The sequence below is a fragment of the Falco biarmicus genome, chromosome 7, assembly GCF_023638135.1.
Source record: "Falco biarmicus isolate bFalBia1 chromosome 7, bFalBia1.pri, whole genome shotgun sequence".
NCBI classification, from domain to species: Eukaryota; Metazoa; Chordata; class Aves; order Falconiformes; family Falconidae; genus Falco; species Falco biarmicus.
In genome coordinates, this window is record NC_079294.1 from 10,973,402 (window position 1) to 10,997,937 (window position 24,536).

A 24,536-nucleotide genomic window follows, 5' to 3' on the forward strand; every position below is an offset into this window, starting at 1 on the left:
AGTGTGCGTTTATATCAGCATCACCTCTACTCCCTTCAAATACTGAGTCCTGTTCTTCACATCATCTCAGATCTCTGTTCAATGACCAAATGTCAAGAGAAGAATCTCCTTCAATACTTATTCTGTTCAAATCTTTGCTGTCCCACCTGAGGATCAAGAACTTTTGCAGGGATCACCACCTCTTGTGGTGGATTCTCAAGCCTATGTCTGACATGCTTTCATAGTGCGCAGATCAGCAGCTCGGTGTGGGTTTTAACTTGGGACACCTCATGGTCATTAGTGATGATCAGTGTTTATCCTAATGACAACGGGTTTCCTTTTCTTAGATTGTGATGAAAAACATCATGATTAAGAGCAGCAAGGAGTCCATCTGCCTTACCAGAGTACATGTTAGGCTTGCATATAGTGTTCAGCTCCTGCACTAATAGAGATTCTGGATATTTCAGGAACCATAAAAACAGACAAGTATCTTATCAGTAATGAAAGTTTTCTAAATGTTGTATCTTCTTACCATCCATGTGCAGAGCTGGATGTTTTGTGTTTTCCTTCCCACTACAAAGCATGTGCTTTTGGTAGAGGTGCAGAAAATATTGTACTCATAGAAAGTGTGCAATGTATTTTAGTTAAGGAATATAAAATCCAAAGAATGTCAAGAACAAAATGGATGTAACAACTGGCATTTTTGAAATATGTTAATCATAGAGTTTTAGGGAAATTTGAATATGGGCTATTCATTTTACTGCTTTCTCCTGTAGTCTTTCTGCAAGTGCAGCTAAACGTGCTGTCGGTCACTTTTCACAATAGGTTTAGACAGGTTAATATTTTAATAAATAATCAATGCTCATAAATTCCAACTGCTCAATATATTCCTTGTGATATGTTTTAAACTAAGGTCTGCTATTTCTGATCTTTATCCCTGACATTGTTGCTAGACATATCTTTAGTATGCTTTCAGTTGTTGTTAATAAGTTTTTCTTCTGTGATAAATTACTAGATAAATGTACTACAAGAGGATCATTATTTTCTTCCTTCCCTAATTTCTGTGAAATGTTGTTGGTTAACTTTACGGAGGAAACACTGAAAGAGTTTAAACTTTCCAGGATTAAAGACCACTTAAAAAGCTAAGATCAGCTATGCTGAAAAGGCATGTCATGTGGCAGTTTGGGGTACATACATTTTTCTGGTATGATTTTTTATTTTTGTGATTAAGATAAAAATGCCTATTTTCTGAATCATTCTTCCTTATACAGCTTGATAAACTTAACTAAACCCAGAAGAGGAAGCTTCTTAAAACCAAATCAAATTATGGGAAATACTCCCATGGGGTCCTTGAGCTAGCTAATTCTAGGAGCTTTTCTTTTGAAATGAGTCCATCCTTAGTATTTTATCAGAATCATCTAGTAGGTAATGTAGCCAGAAATATTGCCAAGAAGGAATCGTTCCACCCAGATTAGAGGGATAGAACTGAAACAGAGAAGGTAGAGCTGTGCAGTGTACATGAAACACCATATAATGCAGACTGCATGCTGCGTTTGTCATTGTTGCAGGAGCTTATGTGCAGGAAATCCTCCCCTGACTAGTTTAGAAAAGATTCTGTCTTCAGGGCCCTACTGACTTCTGCTGTTCCTCTGAGTTGAATGCAGATGCAGGCTTCCTAAGGTCCCTGACAGCAGAGTTTGTCTTTTAAAACAGTAGGTAGAAGTCTGAAGATAGTCGTGCTTACATAATTCAAGCTTGGGGGAGACAAGATTTCAAAATACTCTTCTAACAGCCAGTCTAACTCATTCTTCTGCTCAAAGATACTGGCACTCACAGGTAAAATACTAACTAAAATTGGAAACAGAGAGAAGACATAATCTAGATGAAACCTAATGTCCACTAATGTAAACTCATCCTTTGGAACTCTTTTTAATTCCTATATTAAATCTGAGAATTGCTTGAAATCAAAATTACTTTTAAGATATTATTGATACATATCTTTGGAACACATAGCAATTTAAATCCTGACTCCTGTTTCACAGGTTTTTTTGTTTTATAATCCTCTGATCTGTCAGTATTCTTTCCATTCCTGTAAAATCTAATACCATGTTTATCTTTGTCCCCTGCAAGTGGCCTTCATTTTTCAGCTGATGAATCCTATTGTCTTAATCTAAGGTTAAGCAAAGAGCTATTAGAGTAAAAATATGATTTTTTTTTTTAGATCTAGAACTAGATTTTCTGACCTTCAAGCCAAAGCTATTGCAAAATTACAGTTTCTCTGGATCAAGCACAAAATAAGCAATTATTGTACAGTAAGTAGTAGGTTGCACTTGCTCGTGCAGTTACTTGGAAATATTTTTTTTCTTACATTCAAACAAGTCTTCAGGCATTCTGTATGTAAGCCACAGTACAGTGCTACAGCACCCAATGATTTTAACACGGACTTTAAATATAATGTTATTGATGTGTATTGTATTCTGTTGCACTTTGAAGTTTTTTTAAGGGATGTCAGAGAAGGGACAAGTGGAATGGCATTGCAGAGATGGGCATATGATTTGTGAACCCTTTTCAATCTTTCACTGTATTGCTGAAGGAGTTGTACCACATATTACTATGGAATGTTTTGGATGTGGGCTTCAACAGGTTTTGTGGGTCACAGGTAAGATCCTCCTTTCTCCTCCTCTCTCTCTCCCCTTCTTACTCACTCTTCCTCTTCTTTCACTAGGCTCCTGAATATGCAAAGACTAGAATTGAGCCCACAGTGTTTTCAGTCCATGCTGGAGGCCACAGCACAGTGTGGTGCTGAGTATGCAGGGTCCCTATTCTTTTCCTGGGCACAGATTTTTTTCCACAGTCCAACCTCTTCTTCCCTGCCCTCCCAAGAGTCCTGCCTTTTCTTTTGCTGCTTGGATTCTCCCATTATTTTAGCACAGTCTCATTGCAGATTCCTTTTGCAGGACCTGTAGACTTTCCTGAGCCTATACAAGGCAGGACTGCTCTACTCTGATATTTTCCAGGAGGCAGGAGAGGCACCAGGAGTGTGGAGGTGTAGAGCTGTGAGATTACATATGTGATACCAGCTCAGCTCTGAGCAGGGGAACAGTGGGGAAAGAGAGGGTGAGATGAATCGAAACACAAAGGGGCCAAGCTATCTGCAGAGTGGACCCACAAAACTGAGAAAAAAATGTTTACTCCTGGTAGCATCTGGGTGCTTCCGGCATTAGTTTTTAATCAAATGAGCATTCTTGTTTTCAGGTTTTAGTGGACTAAGTTTCAGAAATTTTATGTTCCATGCATGCTTCTCTGGGATTAAGCAAAATACACATTGGTATCTAATTCTGTTGCAGTTTTCAGCAAGCATTTTGTTATTTTATCTCTCTTTTCTGCAATCTTTTAGATTGTGGGCAAGTCCAGTGATTATATATAAAACCTGTGTTTTTATTGTAACTGTTTATGTACATGTTTGTGGGTGCTCAAGCCACTGAGGTGCCGAGTCTGCCACCTTTGAACTTCCTCCCATGCCTTGCCCCTATTCTAGACTTTCTGCCCCTTTCCTTGTCATCCTGCAGAGTCTGGATTACATCACATATCCAAAGAGCACACCCTACCCCAGGCATTGCAGTCTTGTGGAGAAAGAGAACAGACCAAAGTGGCCTGCCTGCCCATATTTCACCATCGCTGCTCCTGTGGTGCCCTCCACAAAATACTGGGACACCTGCAGGGATGCTGTGCCCTGAGGATATGATTGTGGGAGTCTGGGGACACTTGGTAATAGTTTGCTGGCAAGTTTAAGTGACCTGCTCTCTACTATGAAAAGTTGGCTGTATTTGCATGTGAAATATCTCTGTTATAGATCAAAACCTGAACAGCCACCTAAGAAAACAGACCACCGACAAATGTGTGCTCCTTCTTTAAGAGCACTTGCTAGACCCTTGGCAGTGTATCAAAGGCAGACAGCTCCATCTATAGTCAAGGGAAAGAGAGGAACAATTATGCAGGACAAGTAATTCCATCAGTCCCTGATCCCCTTGATACTTTGATACATTTGGATGGGATCAACTGGCCTTTGGAGGTGCATTTCTGCACTGATTCTGCAGGAAGCCCAGATGACTTAAACTTGATACTTGAATCAAAGATGGCTAAAGGTAAATAAGGTAATACTTAGGAACTTAAAATGCATGCAAGGGTTCTGCTTTAGCACATATCTAATTCCAATGGCTGTACATAATTACAAGAGTTTTGGCGAAATTCTGACTCAGTCTAAAGCCAGAGCCCTTCGGTACCACTGGGGTGGCTGTTTGTGCTAGACTTGCTAGGCAGGACTGAGTTCCCACATTCCCAGCAGCAGAGATGCCCTCTGCCCAAACGTTTGTGGCGTATATCTGCATGGGCATTGCTGTGTCACACAACCAGAGTTGTACACTCTGTGAAGTAGCATTAAGGAGGACGACAGCCCTCATATTCTTGATGAAACCATATCTGCATCTATACTATAAACTAGTTAGCTGATACTTTCTATAAGCTTACCCTTCACCAGTGGTTAGAAGCTGTGCCAATACCAAAGCAGTAAACAACTTCACAGGCTTTTTAGCTGTGGTGAGCACCATCAGAAACCTCATTTGGTTTGTACTGTGTGTGTGACAGCTGCTTTGTTGCTCTCATATTGCCAGTGGGAAGGAGCTGCCTAAGTACCTTTCTAGCAGATAACAGCAACAAGGCTTTGAGAGCTGGACAGTTTGGGAACATACTCATCCCTCCCTTGAGTAGGTAACTGAGATCATGGACTTCTGGAAAGACCCTTTCTCTGTTGTGATTGCCACCCTCTCCCCGTTGTAAACTGAAGAGAACCCAGGAATTTAATTTCTTCCCTGCTGGTTAGGTTGAGCATCCATGTTTTTTTTCACCCAAGGGATGCGTAACACATGATTTGCAGAACTGCTGACTGCTGTAGTTGCAATTAAAACAATACTGCCTTCATAGCTTGAACACTGAGTGCAAACAGGCTGATAGTTTAATCAATCCATTTTAAAACCTATTAACTAAACCAGCAGTTTACTGTTCTTGTCAAACTCTAAACAACTGTAAATCTTGTTTTCAAAAATCAACCAGAAAAAATGTAACACATTAAAAATGAATTAGACATGGCGCACCACCCATAAGCTGTATAATAAACAGATCACAGCCCTATAGTAATAGTTGTGATTTCTGGCACGTCACTGGAGAAGAACTCGTGGGTTTTCAGAATGACCTGTGTCATAAATCATTGCATTCCCATTTACACTGAGCACATGTATCTAATTTTTCAAGAGTGACTTCTGAAATTCTGATGAATGGCTTTGGAATTGATTACTGGAATGTATGAAAAGTGGTGTCACAAATGCCTAATTGAGGAAAGGAAAAAGGGACTAAAAATACAGTCTAGTGAAATCTGAACATAAAATTGTAATATATCCTAAGTAACAAATGAATAGCCACCCAGGAGATAAGTCTAAAACATGACAAATGTGAAATCTGTCACACTTTAAAGACAGATAAATTAAATTAATATAAATTTTCAGTTGAGTTAAAACAATGTAAATGCAGAAGCCAAGCATAAATCATACATGTATTTTTTTGACTGTGCAGGCATTGATATCTTGCTGTCCAGTTTAATGTGTTCTCTGTGTGTTTGTATGTATATTTTCATAATATGGAACACTTCATGTTAGAAAAAGTTCAGACATCCCAAACCAGGAAAAGTATTCAAACTTATTAATGAAACTCCAAAGGCGCACTGAGGTATTTTTATGTATATCTTATCCATTTCATTTATCTACATAATCTGTTGTGAGCACGTTTGAGCCCCCCTCTTCATGCCCAAATTGAACAAAAAGCTCCACACTCACTAAGCCCAAATTAACACACCGTGTCTTCCATACCTCAGTGTAGACACTATAGATGCACTGTCCAACACAGTCACATCTTTCAACTGACAGGTAGATGTATAGCTGGTGAATCCAATTTTTATTTCCTTTGTGTAGAAGACTGCAAATTGTGCGCTGAAAGATAACGTAGACAATTTTTATGTTTTGTCCAATTTATCTGTGTCAGCAGCTAGAGCACATAGACTGAAATTGAATGTGTTACATGATTGTAGCATGTAGATTCTGATTTGGTGTTGAAAGAAACCCCTTGGCAGATAAGTAATGAAATGAAACAGCAAACATGCCATCACCTAATAAAAACATCAATTCATAAGAACCATTAACTACTTTTTCCCAAGACATCCTTTATTAATTGATATATTTGAATTTGTCATAAGAAAACAGATTCATGTTATTCTAATAATATGGGCTGAGCAGTGGTTATAGAATAAGCAATTTTTTTAAGGAAACTGTTACCCTTTGTCCAGTCTCTATTTGCGAGGTTCAAAATGACCAACATTCGTTAAACTTTATTACTGAGGTTCATGAAACTTTCTTTGGATTAGAAAAGCATAACCTTCTGTCCTGATTTAGAAGGGTGTTGCAGCTTTTCATTAACCTGGAAACCTCCTATTTACATGGTTCACAGCCTGGTCTCAGCTCACTTGGAGGTAACAAAGGGTGTCGGGACAAGAGTGCAGCAGGGGGCTCATCCTTTAGGGCTGCCATCTGAATTTGATCAGGTCAACTGTTTTAACTCCTGCCTCATTAGGCAAAATAAAATGGAGATTATGGTGTGTGGAAGGATCGCATTACAGACAGCAGGCTCTGCCTCCTGACACTCTCTGTTGATTTTGCATTTTGACAAGACCTTGCTTTCTGTGTTTTCCATTCTGTAGTACAGCAGGCTTTAAATTATTTTGAAGACAAGATCATTTGTATCCCTTGGCATTTCAGAGCTTAGCCAAAGAGGAGTGAAGTAATAAGTGAAGACACATTAGTCTCAGAGGCGGTTTACCTACTGGAGAGATGTCACTGCGTAGCATGGGCTTAATGCTGATAGACACATTAATTCAGCTTGTCAAGCAATGCCTAGCTCTTCTCTTTTCAAAGTTTAGTTTGCTGTAAATCTGAAAAAAATCTGACACAAAGAAGTTCACTAGGTAAATTATTGTTACCACCTGACTCAGGATTAAATAATTAGTTTTGTTTACTTATAAAAAACATGTTGTCTATCCAGTTTGTCTTTATTATGGTTTTATTGTTTATGTAAAATGGTAAAAATTGTCTCGAGTTGAGTGTGTTTGTTGCATTATAGTGCCTGTTAGAGTCGATATGAGTATCACTGAATACTCGTCTCGTAATGTGAATCTTTGCCGCCTGGATGTCCGCTAACAAGCATTTCCCCACTGATCTGATCTGTATATGCCTTATATTAATAGAAAGTTCTCAGTCTCGAAAAGGCAAAAAATGGATCAGGCTATCAGTTTGGCCAGCTGACAACTACTCGGCAGATCTCTATGAGGAAGATGTTTCTTATCATCACATCCAATTATGATTTTTGGGGGGGAAAAACAGGGATAATAAAAGCAGGTGATGTTTAGCAATTAGGTATGTCTCTTCTTTCTCTTCTTCCCTTTGTTCATGGGACTTTCTTTAAATTCTTCCTCTATAAGCTAAGAGTAACAATTTATAGTCAATTAAGTAGAAATATCAAAATTAGAAATAAATATACATTATTTTTGTAATTATTCCTTTATAAATCAAGAGTTAGCCAGAAGTACAGACACTAAAATGCTGTCAAAACAAGAAGCTCCCCTCAGGGAAGGGGGAAAAGAGGCAACGAGTAATATGTGACAGATGTGAACGTAAATTGTTTAATGCAAAGTAGAATGTACACTGTTCTATGGTTAGAAGTGTAGCATAAAATTGTTTTAAGCTGACTTAAGATTTTTTATTCAAGTAATGACCGACTGAGTAACATACACTGTTCTTACATTCTAAGTGAACTTAATATGTCTGAATTTAAAGCCACTAGCTTTCAGGAACCTCTAAGTCTCATGATACATAATGTGTCTCTTCAGTGACATGGGCCACATGACCACATCTAACCTCTTCTGCATATTATACACCAGCCTCAACATCCTTACTCCTGATGCAGCCTGTTTCATTAGCAGACCATCACATATCCTGTGGACTTAAGGAGGAAGGGGTCTCAAAACATAAACTTCTTGTTGCACATTCTTATTTCTATAAATCTGCCTTAAGAATTTTATCTTGTGGGAATGTTTAAAGTTGAAAGTTTTCTCTAAGAAAACTTTCACAAGATGAACCTACCACTTCCAAAAACAAACCACAAAGAGGCAGAGAACATAATTTTCATGAAACAATTACACTCACTGAAAATGTTGAAAAGGTTTTTCTTAAAGAATGTGTCATAAAGCATGTGCGCAAACCATTGCAGATCCTTGTGGCCCAGATAATTTCATTTACATCTGTTTCCAGCCTCCCGTTTCTCCTTACTCTTCTTTTCACTTTCTGCCTCCAAAAATCCGTATTTTTTTCTTTCCACCTTACAGTAGTCACTGCCCTTTCTCACCAAATCTGTTCCCTCTGTGTCTTTTGTTTGTCCTCTTTAACAACCTGTCCTAAGTTCTTCCTCTCTGATGCATTTCCACTTCACCTGACAGCAGTTCTTTAGTTGCTCTGTTTCCTTTCGACCCCTTTAGATGAAGGCATCACTTTTTGCTGCAAGCTTAGTACTTCCTGAGACAGGGAGACACATAAAAAGTGATGATATGTCTCTTAGATACTATGCTGAATATAGTATCTCTGAGATCCTGTGGTGTAAAAGAGAACAGGCTGCATCGCAAAAATGAAAGTAATTATTTAAAGCAAAACTGTGTTAATTTTGGTGTGAATTGTGTGTGTTTTTTTTCATGAGAAACTCAATGCAGCTTTTCTCATGAAAAATAAAGCAATCTGGGTTAATAGCAGAAATTCAGGTGTAGGGGATGTTCGGTTTTCCTCTGTTGCATAGCCTGATAAATATTTGCATGAGCAAAACAGAGTCTGGCAACAAGCAGTGATGTCCTTAATTTGGCTTTGCCATCAGAGGAACTATTCACCCAATTACATCCCAGGAGGAAAATGCAAGATGCTAGTGACACTTTACTATCTTCCCAGCACTAAGGCCACCTGAATCCTCTTCAGCACCTCCAGTCCTGAAAAGTATGGAGGGCTCTGGCCGTAGGACTCATTACACTGCCCAAGAATTCCTTTATAAAGAGAATGCTTAGCTGCCATTTTAATGTGTTTTGTCCTTCATTAAAAATAATTACATTCCTCAGTAGCAACTCAATGGAAACTAGGTATGGAAGTTACCTGACAGATCTGTTACCGAGGCTGAAACACAGCCAAAGGTCTGGTCCCACTCTGGGAGGCAGAGCTGACTCAGCTGTATTGGTGGGTTCAGAGAGCGGTTGCCCAGCCTTATACGATGGCAAGGAGTCAGAATGGCAAATTCCCAAACATGAGATATTTATACTCTATGTTATCTGCCTCCTAATACAATTGTATAATTTCCTGTCCGGTTAGAAGGTTAAGAGGGAAGTGCAATAAATACTACTCTTGCCAGCTGTAGGCAGTAAAGAAAATGATATTGATGTATTGCAAGAGCACAATGGCAAAATTCCTCTTGCTCTGTTTTGGTCATAGGAGAACAATACTGGCCATGCAGTAGGCCCGGGTCATCTGGTATAGCTCAGGGTGACTCATGGTGGCTGGGAACCAGCAGTCTGTAACTTCAGCAAAGAAGAGCAGAGCTCACTGGCTTGCAGAAATAGGAGCAAAGACACAAAACTGGCCACTTTTCCAACATCATAAGCTCACACCTTTGGTGTCCAGGGACAAGCTGCCAGGTTGGGTTCCCTCAGAGTGTTTAAGGGAGCATTAGCAAGGGGTCGTGCCCAGGCTGTTTGACCAGAGAAGTAAAAGCAGAAATTGTCCATGTATTGTACAATCCAGCACAAAGAACAAATCTCTGAGTATTTTAATATGGATGATTAGCATGTAGCAATTACAAGTGATGTGGTGCCGCACCCTGGAGATGGGTTGTCTCAAAGAAAGCTTTGGCTTCAAAAGAAGTGGGAAAGCAATAGGGTAAACAAAATTGCTTTCCGCGGTTGTGCTCAGTGGCTCTGAAATACGCAGAAGGGTGGGCTGTGTTACCAGAACCATACCATTTCTAGGAGTCTCTCTCCCTACAGGAGACATTAGCAGTAATACTACCATCTCTAAAACTCAGGGAATGCTGTCTTAAGCTGATTTGGATCAGCAAAAGAAGGTTCAGAGCCTGGACTTCTTTCTTGCTTTTCTGTTTATGTGGTAGTGTGTAAATAAAGGATCTAGTTTGTGATGTCAGATTTCTACTTTAATCATGTAATATTATGCAATTTTGCTACCAGTGCATGCTAGTACAGCTCAGCATGGATTGTCTGGAGGCTGAGCAGGTTTTTACAGGTAAAAGTGTGAAGCTTTTTTAAAAAAATGAGGGATTAAAGGATCAAATACAGAAAACATCTATATTTGCATCATAAATATTCTAACTGACCTGAGGCATAAAATCATTATTGGAACTTCTAGTCTAATATACGTATGATAAACTATGTATTTGAGCTCATTAGCAAATCTATTGTTCACAGTCAAGACAAACGATTAACATCTTTGCTTGGGTTGATTTAGACTATTTGTGGTAGATTAATTCTCCCTAAAATTCCATCTGTTTCTGTGTTGCATTTAATTCCTTTGTGTACATTTCTCTATAAGCCATCTTAGACTGTATCAGCTGATATTCTTAAAACAGATTTTACATACAAATGTTTCTTTAGGTCTTGGAGAGATCTGACATAAAATTTCTTATGTTCTCACTTCAGGAGGTCTGGATCTTTCAACCAAATTTAATAGCTACTTATGCCTTGAAAAGATCTTATCTAATGTACTATTGGTTCAGGGTCATTCACAGCCTTACATTATATTGAAACACGGACAGAGAGTGTAATTTGTTAATGTCATGAAGGATGAAGTTGGTTAGAAAGGGAAGTGTACACAATTTATAATAACACAAGTGTTTCCTTGCTAATCCCTTGGCAGGTTCATTATCTGTAGAGCCCCAGGCAATACTTGGCCTATCGTGAGAGTGAAATTTAACCCACAGCATGAAATTAATCCTCAAAGACTTTTGTCTACTCTTTCTAGAAATAATAAATTCAAAGTGATTTTATAATTCTCCTCTCTAACTTTATGCAGAGGTGTTAAATTGGTATCTAAACTCCCTGCCATATGTCAATCTATTGATTTATGTTTAGTTACCTAACACGTAAGTGTATACCAAGCATAATAAGGAATCTGAAGACATGAATAAGTGGTGTGTTCATTGTTTCTTCCTGAAAACCTTTTTTCTTTGATAATACAAAAAATTCTATTCCTTGTAATTACAGGGAAGACAAGGAATGTGTATATGTATGCATGCATGTATAAAATCATTCAAATGATCATATCTGGATTCCCTAGAGCTTCTGGGTTTAAATATGAAATAACTTCATGGGGGTTTTCACACCCTGACTTCTTTTGTAAAACTTCTTAGAAGTCTAATGAGGGTTTGTTGCTGTAAACAAATGGATTTTGGTAGAGTTTTGGAAAGTACTTCTTGAATCAGCTGTGTAAATATTGGGTAAATCACCTGGGTATTTTTCAGGAAGAGATTTTTTTTTCCTTACGTATGCAAAGTTCTCTCTACTAAGGAGAAAACAGGTGAATGTTTTATTGCTCCTTGATTCAGATGCTCCTCTGTGTTTTTTAGAATGTGAATCCTCACTCATAGCACAACCTAGTCTATAGGAGTAGATGAGCAGTTCTAGATACTATTAAATCTATCTAGATACAGGGTAAGGATTTTTCCTACTTTTAGCCAGTATTTACCCAGTATATATCCATTTAATAGGCACTGCATATTCTGGTGCTCATCTTCTAGACAATTTTCCCATTTCTGAAGGCAGCCGGTCATATTTAATAGTTTTTTGTAATTGGCCGTATCATCTATATTGACAAGCTTCTACAAGATATTAACTGAAACTCCACATAGTCATAGCCCTTGGGACAGAAACTGAATGACAAGAAATTAAGCCAGTCAAGTGCTTCTTCTGACACAGTCCTGACCCTGAGCAGGAAGTTTGCAGGCTGCTTAGAGGCCATTATATGAGCAGATCTGGAAATTCATTACTCTTCTGATCACCCCTCTTATTCTTCAGACAGAATTTATAACTGGTGTAGACAACGAACCATCCTCATTCCACACATTCCTTAAAAGAAAATTTGTTTCTCAAGTGATATCATAATTCCTCTGTGGTTTTTAGGAGGGTTATTTTTGTGCACACATATACTCTAGTGGTGAGAAGGAAAACAGCAATTTCTGAAGTTTGGGAGACAGACCAGTGAGCAGAGGAGTGTCTTCGATCCTAAAAAAAACTTTAAGACTTGTTAAAGATGCCACTTGATATTAGAGATGAGATGTGGTATAAGTCTAGGAAACCTCTGGAAACAACATACTTTTTTGTAATATTTATTGCTTGGGATAGAAAGTCCTACAGAAGTACCTCATATAAAGTTAAAATATAGGTTTCTAATGTATTTTTAGACTGCTTTTATTGTTAATGGAAGCTGATGGATTTAAGCATTATAATTTGATACAGGCCGGTACAGTAAATGAATACCATCTAGTAATTCACATATCATTTACATCTACATTATCACTATCCTTTCAATGCGGTAGTAGAGAGAAGGGAAAGCTGTAGAATTGCAGTGCTTGGATATAGGTGTTAGAGATGACCAGGAAGGAGCAGAGGCAGTGCTCATATTTTGGCAGATGACTGCCTCAAGGTTTTTCATCTGCTCAGTATATAGTGTTTCCTCAGGACCACACTCCTCTTTCCCTCCTATTTTCATAATTACGCTCACTCCCCATACGTATATCACATTCCCCTGTAACTGACTTCCCCATTTGCCCTTATCCAAGACCACAGGCTCATAGTGCAAACTTCTTGCAACAAAAGCCGCAGTGTTTGTCGATTGTGAGGTTGCGGTTTCTGCTGCCAGTTCCAATGACAAGTTGGCATCTTGTGACCTCTAATAAATGACCTCTAATAAATTGGCAGGTGATAAGTCTCTTAGCTGGTAGACAGGATGGCTGTTTGTATTTTCAAGAGAGTCTTGAAACAGAAAAAGGTTAAAAACTCTCCCCTGTATGTAATGAAACTGGAGATTCCTTTCTGCAGACCTTTAAGGTCAGCTTTATTCTTGGGAGGGGTTCAGGCCGCAAGTGGGACAAGCTGTAGATGTTTAACAAGGATAATACCAATGTACTCTGCAACATTTAAGTACAGTAAGTTCTTCTCATGCTTTAGTCTGGGCACCTTTCAGGCTCCATAGCAGGGAAAGTTGGAACCTGGGGATCACTGGATTCCTGTTTACTTGCACAGACTAGATTGTACAAAGGTTAGACCCACAGTGGAGCAGCTAAACCTGCTGCCAGCGTTATGTCACATAGCAAACCAGTAGCACACACTATATGGCTAGCTCTTTGGAAGAACAGCATAACATAGGAAGAAGATAAATTATGCTGTTCTTCCGCAGAGCTAGCCGTATAGTTGCTTCTCCCGTCAGCTAGCACATGTGCTGAGAGGGAGGGAAGTGGCATGCCTACATGTTGTACGCTTAGGGTTTTATTTATTGCACTCTCGCTCAGTTTGACATTAGACAAAAAATAGCAGTTTATGGACTAACAAAGGCATAATCCTACTCCTTATGTATAATATACAGCAATTGCCTATCAACTATATAAGCTTTTTCCAAGTCATTTTTCAACAAGCCCACTTTATTTATCAGTAGGCATTCAATAATTTGATAATTCAGGTAGTTTTATTTCTGAGTCCATGTAGCACTATGAAGACTTGACTAAGTGGGTGTAGGGAAGGGGTACTGAAATTGGTAAGGAAACAGCAGTCATCCCTGAGAAATACTGCATGGCAACATCAGAACTGCCTTTTCTTCTGCCTGTTTTTTAGTCCTTGGTCTCAATAACTGAGTCAGATCGGCCATGTTAGCATAGTCTGCCTGCCTGCCTGGAGAAGAATGTGAGCAAAATGCCTTTAAAAGACTTCTGTGACTGTACAAAATGAAAGGAGTTTTTCTAGCTTCCAACTGGGGGTTAGCGAAGCAGTTTGTTTTCCGAGATAGACATCACAGTAACAGAATCTGAAGATACTTCCTTGATTCGAAGATTTTCATGAAATCAAAAGGAGTCCTTTACCATTTCTTTTTGGAAAAACAATCTTTAAAAGGCACGAGGCTGCAAACAAGCAGTAAAATCTGCTGAGAAGCATATCCTCCAGACTACTGTACTGCCTGTGATTCACAAATGCTCACTCTTTTTCAAAAGTTGCCTTGCTTTGTACCTTTAAAATTATCAGCACTTGGAAAAGCCTTGTTAAATCTGAAAGAAGTCCTGTTTTTCTTTAAATTTAACAATGTTTCAGATACTGATTAAAAAGGGAACTCTCCCTTTATTCCTGAAGTCGGTAAGAAATATTATGGAAAATTGCGTTAACTCTTGCAAATCCCTCTACAACTATAAAAGTACAAATGAGATCGTCCCTGCTGTTTCAGTCAGGCCTATGAACCTCAGAGCAATAGGATATTTATAAGAAAATTCCAGACATAGCAGTGGTGCCGTGATCCATATGACCCAAAGTTTCCAGTCTTTGTCTATCCTCCTGTCTTTAAGGAAAAACAGAGGGGCATAAAATGAAAACTTGGAAGATCACAAATCATTGTTATGACTCATTATAATGAATGATTTGTGCGTTACTTTATGGACTAGTTAGGTTGAGTTTGGGGAAAAAAACCTTCCTTTTTAATTTTCACCACTTTATGCCAATTTTCAAGCAACTGTCTTTCCTAAAATAACAGCGATTTTTTTTCCACACTATCCCGGGTAACCAGTGAGTTTTTTCAGCTGGGAGACTGTGTTGTGATATAAAGGTGCAGCCTTGCATGGCTGTTGTCAAGAGCCTGTTAGTGTTTCCATTACAGCATTGTCTTACTTTCTGGTGTTTAAAACTGGGCCATAAAGTACTTAAAGTTGAACTTCGGTAGTTTTCAAAATGTATTTACAAATAAGAAATAAAATCTCCTTGGGTGGGGCTTTTTAGTTCTGTGAAAAAAAAGTATTCTGACCACTTTGTAGCAACTGTGATTCACAGTTTTGGATACTCAAAATTAGTCTTCTGACCCCAGCGTACAACCAGCATTCAAGATTCTCCTGACTTTTGGTTGACATTATTTTTTGTTAACTATTAGTAGTATAAGAGTTATTAGAAAAAGAAAAGTAAGTCTACTGAAGTCTGAAAATACCTGCTGTTTTTCCATTACATTGAATTTGTGAGAACTCATCTTCTTTATTCTTGTAATATCTTCATATGGTGAATTAATAGGGTATATTCCCAAGTGTCAAAGGTACACTTTGAATTCACTTCCTAGGATAAATTTTATGTTACAGAAACATTTGCTGATATCTGTGGACTGAGAGACACTGGTGAGCTACCATTTCAACACACAGCAAACTTTCCTTAAAGCCGTGGGATTACTTTTTTGTTTTCCTTTTTACAGAGAGAAGGGCACCATCTCGGATAAATTGTATCACAGAAAGCAAGAGCATTCCAGTATTTTACTAGTTTTACTTTAAGTCACCACAGCAGAGAAAGTCATAGTGCTTCAGAAGAAATTTCATCCTTAACTTGCCTTGTTATGCCCTACTGTATGTTAAGAATTGCTGAGGTCGCTCAGCACTGGCTGATAATGAATTCCATATAAGCTGTAATATTGGGGCACAGCTGGGTGGGTAAGAGTTGAGTTTCAGTCCTTAACTCAGAATTTCCTTGTTTTACTAGTTTCATTTCAAAAGGTAATGCTGCTTTAAGGGTGTACATTTTCTGTCACTTAGCCATACAGTTTAATAGAAAAAAAGTCATTTTTACATGGAAGCAGCATATGCATAGCAGGTAACGTCCATGTTATGCATATTAGCTATTAGTCATTTAAAACGGTTTGTCTGTTAATAAGACAGGGCATGTGAGTTAAGGCTTTCAAATGCAGAGTATTTATTTAGCTGTACTTGTCGGTAGAGTAAGTCTGGTTGTATCCCTTCCAGTATTTTAAAAATCTCAGCCACAATATATTAATGAAATTGTTTCCCTTTTAAATATTTTCCAGCACAAGCATAGGAGGTTGGGTGAGCACTCAAAACTAATACTTCTTTCAGCAACTTGCAATTGGATTTTGGCTATTTTCCACTGAAACTGAATTTGGATTTCTTTATTTGACCATTTCTTTCCTTCGGGAGAAAAGATATTTTTGGTTATCTTTCCTACTTTGACCGTAGGGAGTAAGTGTAATGTATATTTCGTTGTGGTTTGCAAATTTTTGGTGCTAAATCATTTTAATACAAAAAAAAGAAAATCTGAATACACAAAGCTGTGATGGGATTGATCTCATCAAAGAACTTTAAATGCTAACGAATACTGAAAAGTATTGAACAACCTTCCAAAAAATCCTCCCCCAGAATCTTGCCAGAAAGCCACAAGGATTTTCCTGCCTTCTCAGAAAGAAAAGTGCTGTGTGTGATTACCATAGGGGACACTGAAATCAAAGCTTTGTTGGGAAAGCTATGTACGAGTACTTGGCCCTTTTTATAGGAATTGTTGAAGAAAAAAGTGATTTTTTCCTGTGGGATATAGATCTTAATTACATTTTCCAAAAGTGGAAGGGGCTTAGAACAATGCGTACTGCTTGTATTTCAGGTATTGTCCAGTAATAACCAAGAGTAATTATTCATTTGAAGCCTTTCTGTTACTTATCAGATAAATGTTTTATTTTACAAAGCTGGATTAAGGTTTGCCTTTACATCTTTTTTAAGTAATAGAGAATACCCTTACTTTTTAAAGGCAGCAAAATTATTCCTCTAATCCAGTATCATTTAAATGATAGGTAAAATTTCCATACTTATATTTAAACTTTTCAAAGGTTTTAACTTGCAGAGACTCGGTAATGGATTCATAGATCACAGTAATATCACAGGACACAAGAATGGCTCTACAGTGGTAGACTAAAGGTCCATCCAGCCCAGCAGAGAGGTCAAGAGAGGATATATGTTTTTGTAATAGAAGTTAAACTGAGATAAGAAACTGGACCATTTTTAAGCAGCACATGTTGCACACTGAAATCAGCCAAACCACATTCTCATTTTTCCCTGAATTGAGACTGGATACTGGGGCCTTCGTATAATATAATCCAATATCTGATTTCTTGTGAAATCTCTTCTAGTCATTAGTTTATATTCCTCATCACTGTCTGTTGTTTCTCTATAAGCTATTTTGAAGGAAAACATACAAGACTTTATCCAAAACTAATGAAAACCAGACTTCTTCTGTTGATGTATTAGGCCACGAGTGACTTACTCATATTTAAAATCATAAAAATAACTCCATCATCTCTGACAATGCAAAATTATTCCTTATGGTGCCATTATCAATGATTTGTCCAGTTTAGATAAGGGGCAAAAAAACCCATAGAGTTTGGGGGGGTTGTTTTTACTTAGGAAATGGAGGTTACAAGAGGTTTTAGAAATAAACTATCGCTGTAAAAAAAATAAATGCTGTTTTTGCCATTACTTGTTTCTGCAGATTCTTTCATCAGCATAACTAAGTGTTTTACATACAAGAAGGTGTAGACAAAAAAATCAAGCAGTGTTTAATTTTGCCTATTGTTTTTGTAGTCGGCACTTCCTAACCAATCTTACCTCCATACGATTGTTAAGATCACACATACTGCATGATCTTTCACACAAAATATTGTGTGATCTTCCAGATATAGCTGCTCCTTTATGATCATTGTTGTCATCTCAAGTTGTGCTCAGAAAACGTATCCAGGCAGCCAAAGCAAATTTTCAAGGACAGAATTGTGCCTTCGAGGTATCCACAACACTGGCAGAGAGGCTGGCAGAGCCGTTCCTGCTCTGGCAGGGCTTGTAGATAGGTTTTTCCACCCAGAAGAACGTTAGAGCAATTTCTAAAGAACAATAAAAATGTGTGCTGTTTGCAGGTCCATAACTGAGAGGAAAGGCTGCTACTTTGCAAGGAGCTCGTAGAAGCCCACAGCTGCCCATTGTAGCTGGGAGCCCAGGAACACAAGAGCGTGCTAGGGCTTGGAGGCTGGGGGCTGACCATAGCAAACACTTGCTGTGCCTGTGCAGTAGCAGGGGAGGACATCAGCTCCGAGTCTCATCCCATTGTTTCACTTTGCTATGAAACATCCAAGAGTTTCCATTATTTTCATCCTTGAAATAAAGGGAACATGCACAACATCATAGCTATGAGTATGCATGTTTCCCTGAACCATTTAGAGAGTGGAATAAAAAAATGGTAGTTTTCACTAATTTTGTTGTTGTTGTTTTGAACTCCCTCTCTACAGACACATTCATTGATGGAATTAAATTATTCAAAATACTTATAGTTTGAACTTAGTTTCTGCTGTATATCTTTCTCGGGAAGGCATTAAATAATTTGTATGTAACTGCTATGACTAGTTGTTTTTGCTATTCATTAGCAAAATTACCAGAATAGATTTACATGAAACAGTTACATGGGTTAATTTGACCTGCTTCTGGTCAAGTTTCTTTTTACTAAATATTCTCTTCTAAAACTACATGTAAAGGAAAACTTTCTGACATTGTAGCTACTGTATGTTTGTCCCATGCACATAATGGAAAAATTACTGCAGGGGAAAAAAGTAGAATAGTTCTTCATTAGTAGCTGGCAAAATACAGCTTTCATTTCTAAAGCACTTTATTACACTCTTGGTATATATAGTACTGCTTGCTTTTTCCCTCTGATATTTTTGATGGAATGATGTGCCGCTTAGCTTGAATACAAAAGCAAAGAGATAGCAGAAAGTAATCTATAAAAGTACAGGGAAGATGAAGTTCTTTTTCTGATTAGTGTAATTTTATCTGGTCTAAGAATAAGACTGGTATTCAGAGAACTGACCAAGAGTTCTGTCATGCTTAGGACTTTCCTGTTTCTCTATTCAGTGATTCAGTTAATTCAGGGAAAATATTTTCAAACAATTGTAAGTTCAGATTAAGCCGCGCATGGGAAATTCTCATCGCGGAGGCTGAAAGAGTTTAGACCAATTGTTTTATGAGGGTTTAGATAAATTGCTTTAGGTAACCTAAAGGGAGGTGGCAACTGATGGTGATCTTAGTGGGTTCAGATTTTGATCAGAATAGCCAATATGTTCCATCTAAATTCTGCCATAAATTGTTAAGTCTCTGTTGATATAGCTCTAACCTTTACTGTGAATGCACTCCTTATTCAGATGTACGTGTTTGCTGCTTTCTCATCCACTGGTAATGTTTGCTCCTTTTGACCTACTTATATATTTCATGGCAGTTTCTGAGATTTTTTTCTGAGACAAAGTACAAATTGCTGGATAACTAAGCAAATAGGGAGAGGACAGAACAACAGATCAAGATTGCAATAAGGCAGAGGTCAGGTCAGGTGTGGAATTAAAGAGTTTAGGAGTTGTGGTGTTTGATAAATGCTTTGGTAAATGGGAGAATTCATCAGTTTGTGTTTTGTAATTTTTTATTTGGCCATCATACCTGGATGTTCTAACTCACACAAAAGTAATCTCTACAGAGAATTTTGAGTTTGCAGGATATCCTTACAATTATTTCCATTATTACTATTCATTTGTTTCTTCTTCAAAAAAACCCATGTTCCTCCAAGAATCATAGAGGTAAATAAACCAAAAATATCATTAATTCCAACAAAGTGGAATTCATTTAGATGAATTTTGAAATATTGAAACCAAATATTTTTTGGTAATGCCTCTACCCATGATTCTGGTTTATTACTTGTGAAGTAAATATGAACTGTATGAAAAATTCTGTGATTAGTTGGAGGCAAATCTGTATCGACTATGGAGAATGATTGGAATAGGTGCTGTTCTTTGCCTGTTCTCTGTTACCACTTTACTGTATACTTATATGGGTTTTGCAGTTAAATAATCACTACAGCAATACTATAATACTTAAAATATGACTGCTGCACTAGCAAAATTTATATCTTTGGCTTAATATAATTAGGGGTTTTGTTTTGAAATCTAATATTCAGTTCTTCAACAGCTTTTATGATTTACTGTTAAAATAAGTGACAGAATTATACTCTCAGTTTAGTTATTATCCTGTAAGTAACATAAGCAACTCAAAGAACATGAGCCAAAAAGTGAAATATTATCAAGGTCCTTTTTGCAGTGCAAAAGTTTGCATGAAATCTAAGCATTGGTAGATAGCACTAACTAGTAGTAACACCTGAATAAATGTTTAAGTTAGCAAATCAAAATCTTTTTAAATTATAATGAAGTTATTTTTATTACAAGCATGTGAACTGTTAAATAATGTATGTTTATATAAAGCTTCAGACTATACATTTTTATCAACTTACAATGGTAGGGGTAACCACAGCTAGGAGTGCCTGGAATCGTGGGAAATACTGAAAGTGGAGAAAAACTATAAATGTTGTTTTCTGTTTTCCAAAGTCTGTACATTTATTTAAAAGTTGTTTAACATTTAACATTGCACAGATAATTTGTTTTGTTATGCTACTTAACTCTCTTCTTTTCTTTACAGTATCTAAACACCTCAGTACCTGAGATTATTTGCTTTGGGACTGTGTAAGTCCCAATCATGGAGGGAAATGCTAGGATCTTTATTAAAAATAGAGTAGGACATATGGTAGGATCCTAGTAAGACGTGAAAATACAGCTAAGACTGCCACTCATTGGCAAGCACTGTAACACGGTATAAAGCTTGGTTCTCTGAGTCAATGGTTTTCTTTCCCACTGAACTTTGTGGTTGAGGAACTAGTCAGCAGCACTGCATAAAAGCAGGAAGAAAATCTAGAATTTACATATGAGGGTATAGTCTTTGCAAACCCAGTAGCAAGAATTTGGTAAGTCTAGTCTTCACATCACGTTGCGGTTGTCCTACATAGCTGGGATTTAACTGCTCACTATCTACTTGCATCTAGGTATGAAAATACTAGTTTCTTCCTTTTAGATTTTAAGATACCAAACCAATTTCAGCATTAATTGGAAATCTTTCTCCAGCACACATCAGTAAATAAAAGGGGGAGGATTGCTAGGTAACATTGTGGTGAACAGACTTTAAACACTAAATAGCTGAATACTGTGGTTGCAGACATCCACAAGACAACTTTGATGAGATGTTCAGTAAGCATGAACAAAAAAACCGTAACAACTGATAGGAGAGAGAAAGAAAAAAAAAAAAACCAGAAAGCACACACTTCTGCTTCTCCAATATAGATATTGATTGTGTCAGAAAAGACTGCTTGGAGGATTTTTGCAATAGGAAGGGGGGGAGGAAAGCATCCTGCGGACCAGGGATTTTCTGAAACTCGGAATAAAATACTGGCTATTTTAAAACCAACAAGAACTGTAAGTTAGGCATTGGAAACAGATATGTCTGTTTATGTAGGGTCATTGCTCCACAACATGAAGTACCACATGTTAAATGGTAGTGGTTCGGAGAACTGATGAAAGGACTCAAGCAACTTCTGCATTGTGCAATTTCAGGCCGAGCCCACTGAGAGTTATTGATCAAGGACTGTTATAAGCATGAAAAATGCACTCTCTCATGCTATCAAGGTTTATTCATTTCACGAGTACTAGTTGTAGTGCAGATTAGTGTGGATAAGTTAAAATATTTTCATGGGTTTAAGTCATGCAAGGTTTTCAGTGAAGATACTGCCTTTTGAACAGACCCCAAAACCTCAAATGATTTTACATGATTTCCACTTTTTGAGATCCCACCCATGTGTCTTCTGGGGGGTGAACAGGGAAGGACACTGACGTTCTCTTCTTAAACAATATCAGAACACTTTTGTATGAAAGAAAGCTACTGCAAAGGTACTGTTCAGTCAAAGGGGGCATAAAAGACCAAGCTCTGTGGGCTGCTTCTACAGCCCCGAAAGGGAGATTGGGAGGTCCCCATGGCACGGGAGCCAGAGGTGTGAACTGCGAGGAGGAGCCCAGAGGGCTGGCAGTAGGTGCCGGGGCAGTCCCAGGTAGCAAGAAGTAACCTGGGGACCAAAGTGCCTCCCACAGCTCTGGGAGCATTCCCAGTGTGGGGTGCTCAGTACCACAGCTTTCTGGCCAGAAAACCAAGCAGGAAAACGAGAGGGGAGGAAAGTTAGCCTGATGGTCATTTTTAGAGTGATAAAGGTCTTGGTAAACCCATAACGTGCTGGAGTGTCCAGTGACTCCTAACGCTTGCTGTGTGCTGGTAGTGAGTAGCGGGTCATTCATCCCAGTCCTGCCCGTATGTCTGTTCAGTGTGTCTTTGGATGCTGCCTGCATATTCTTCTTTTCAGACTTCAAAACAATAAAATAGATCAGTAGTTAATGCTTTGATCGTATTTATAGGAGAATTTATCTTTTTTGTTCTAACAAAGCTGATAACATAACAAGGCAGGCATCCAGCTTCCAAAAATGCATGAAATTCAGTGGGTTTATAATGCTTTTTAGAAAGGAGTGGATTTGAAGCAGTGAAAGTCACTATGTATCCCCCAGCTGTGTTCATTCCTCTAAATAATCATTAAAAACAGGCCAGTTTTTTTTTTAAAGTGAATACTTTCGATCTTCGGTATTATTAAGATTACTAATACAGGCTGCCGCTGCTGCTGCCACCAGAAAAACAAACATACATTTTTTTAGCTCTTCCCTGAGCTTCTTATAACAAGTGCTTGTGATCAATTAGCTAGTTCATTAAAAAGTTACACATTATTTTATTGAGGCAAGCAATTCTGAATCAAAGAACTCAATTCGCGGATCTAGGCTGAAGCACATAATTGGCATGTATTTTAGGATCACTGTTAAAGCTATAAAAAAGATTTACTAGGGAAGGAATGGATCCAAAAACCCTAAAGGAAGGAATATGTTATTTGTGCGACTCAGTGTTACAAACGGACTCATTTAATACTAAGGTCTTATCTACATTAAAACAAAAACCTGAAATTAATGTAAACCTTATTTAACTGCTTTAGCAAGAAGTTATCCTTCATCTGATCCATGTAAATTACATATGGTGTTATTGTATTTCTTATGCTATGTTTTTCATTATTATTGCTATCAAAGATGTATTTTTATTGAATCTTTTAAATTTAGTTGAAAAGTCAACACTGTGTTAACTGTAAAATGAAATTATATAAGTATGTTCACCATGTTGTTAAGATCTATAGTGAGTCTGGGATTAAAGCTCCAGTTCTACAAACAGTTGTGCGTGCATGACAGTGGGGAACCTTATACACATGCTACTAGGATGTGCTTGAGCATTTTGCAGCTTGAACAAGAGGGAAGGTGCATTATTCAGAGGATGTTTTAGAAATAGTGATGCTTTATTCTGAGTTTACAAACTGGCCAAATCTTGAAACTTGAGGAAGAGAATTTGAGTTAAGAATGCTTTCTTTCTTTTTTTAATACTTGAAAAAAGTTAGTTTCAGGTGAATTTTTTACAAGATTTCTTTAATCAAAAGAAAGCCATTTTTGATTTTGAGCTCAAAGGTATAAATAATCAAGTCTTAAATACATTAAAATGTGCATAAAATCTGCTTTCTGTTATAATTTTGATTGCTTGATTGCCACAATGTGAAAGCTTCTGTAGCTGATATTACTGTTGGAGTTTGTGTCATGGCATTGAGGCATTTTTTTCAACTATTAGCATTCCCAAGGGTTCTTTTCAGACAAAATGTTACGCATCAGCTCTTATTTGAGTCTAAGCCTATTGAATAGCATTCTCCTCTCTGCCAACTTGGCAGCAAGTTCTCGTCCTAATAAAAGAGGTTACCCCAGATAGAGATCCCAGATGTGCCTGAACTACTTTTATTAGGACTATGGAGGGGCTCAGTGTTTCCTTCTAACTATTTTCAAAAAAGGTGTGGGCTTGCCTTCATAATTGCCCAAAGAATTGTATTACATCACTGGAAATTTTTTCCTCAAAGTGAATAAAATGTTAGCTGTGTTAGCACAGAACAGCTTAGGAAATAGTGATGTTCAAAACAATGAATGCCTTTTGCCGCAATTCAAACCTTGATTTGACCCTACTGAATTCTGTTCGGAGAGAGGAGAACATTGCTGTTTAACAGAGTTAAAAATACCTTCATTTTTACATGTTAATGAGATTCAGTATCATGATTAGAATAAGAATAGATGTTTCTCAGAACAGCAACATAACTTTGGCATATGACACTTGACTATAATGTCAGTTATTCCTTGAAACTGTTGAATGCTATTTGTTTTGTAGAATTCTTATTGTACTTAGTGTTAAAGCCAACTTAGCAGTTGCCTGATAGAGAGCTGTTGTAGACTGGAATTGCTAACTGCTAACAACAATATTCTATTATATTTTTTTAGTGCTATTTAGTAATTAGTTTAAACTAGCAAAAGAAGTTTTATTGCTAAAAT

The 24,536-nt window shown here is 37.7% G+C and overlaps 1 protein-coding gene across 1 annotated transcript in view; it reads left to right on the forward strand.

The window, feature by feature from the left end:
• SLC25A21 (solute carrier family 25 member 21) overlaps nucleotides 1-24,536 on the forward strand; it is a 255,415-nt gene that overhangs the window by 161,577 nt on the left and 69,302 nt on the right. The gene's annotated exons all lie outside the window — the stretch shown is intronic.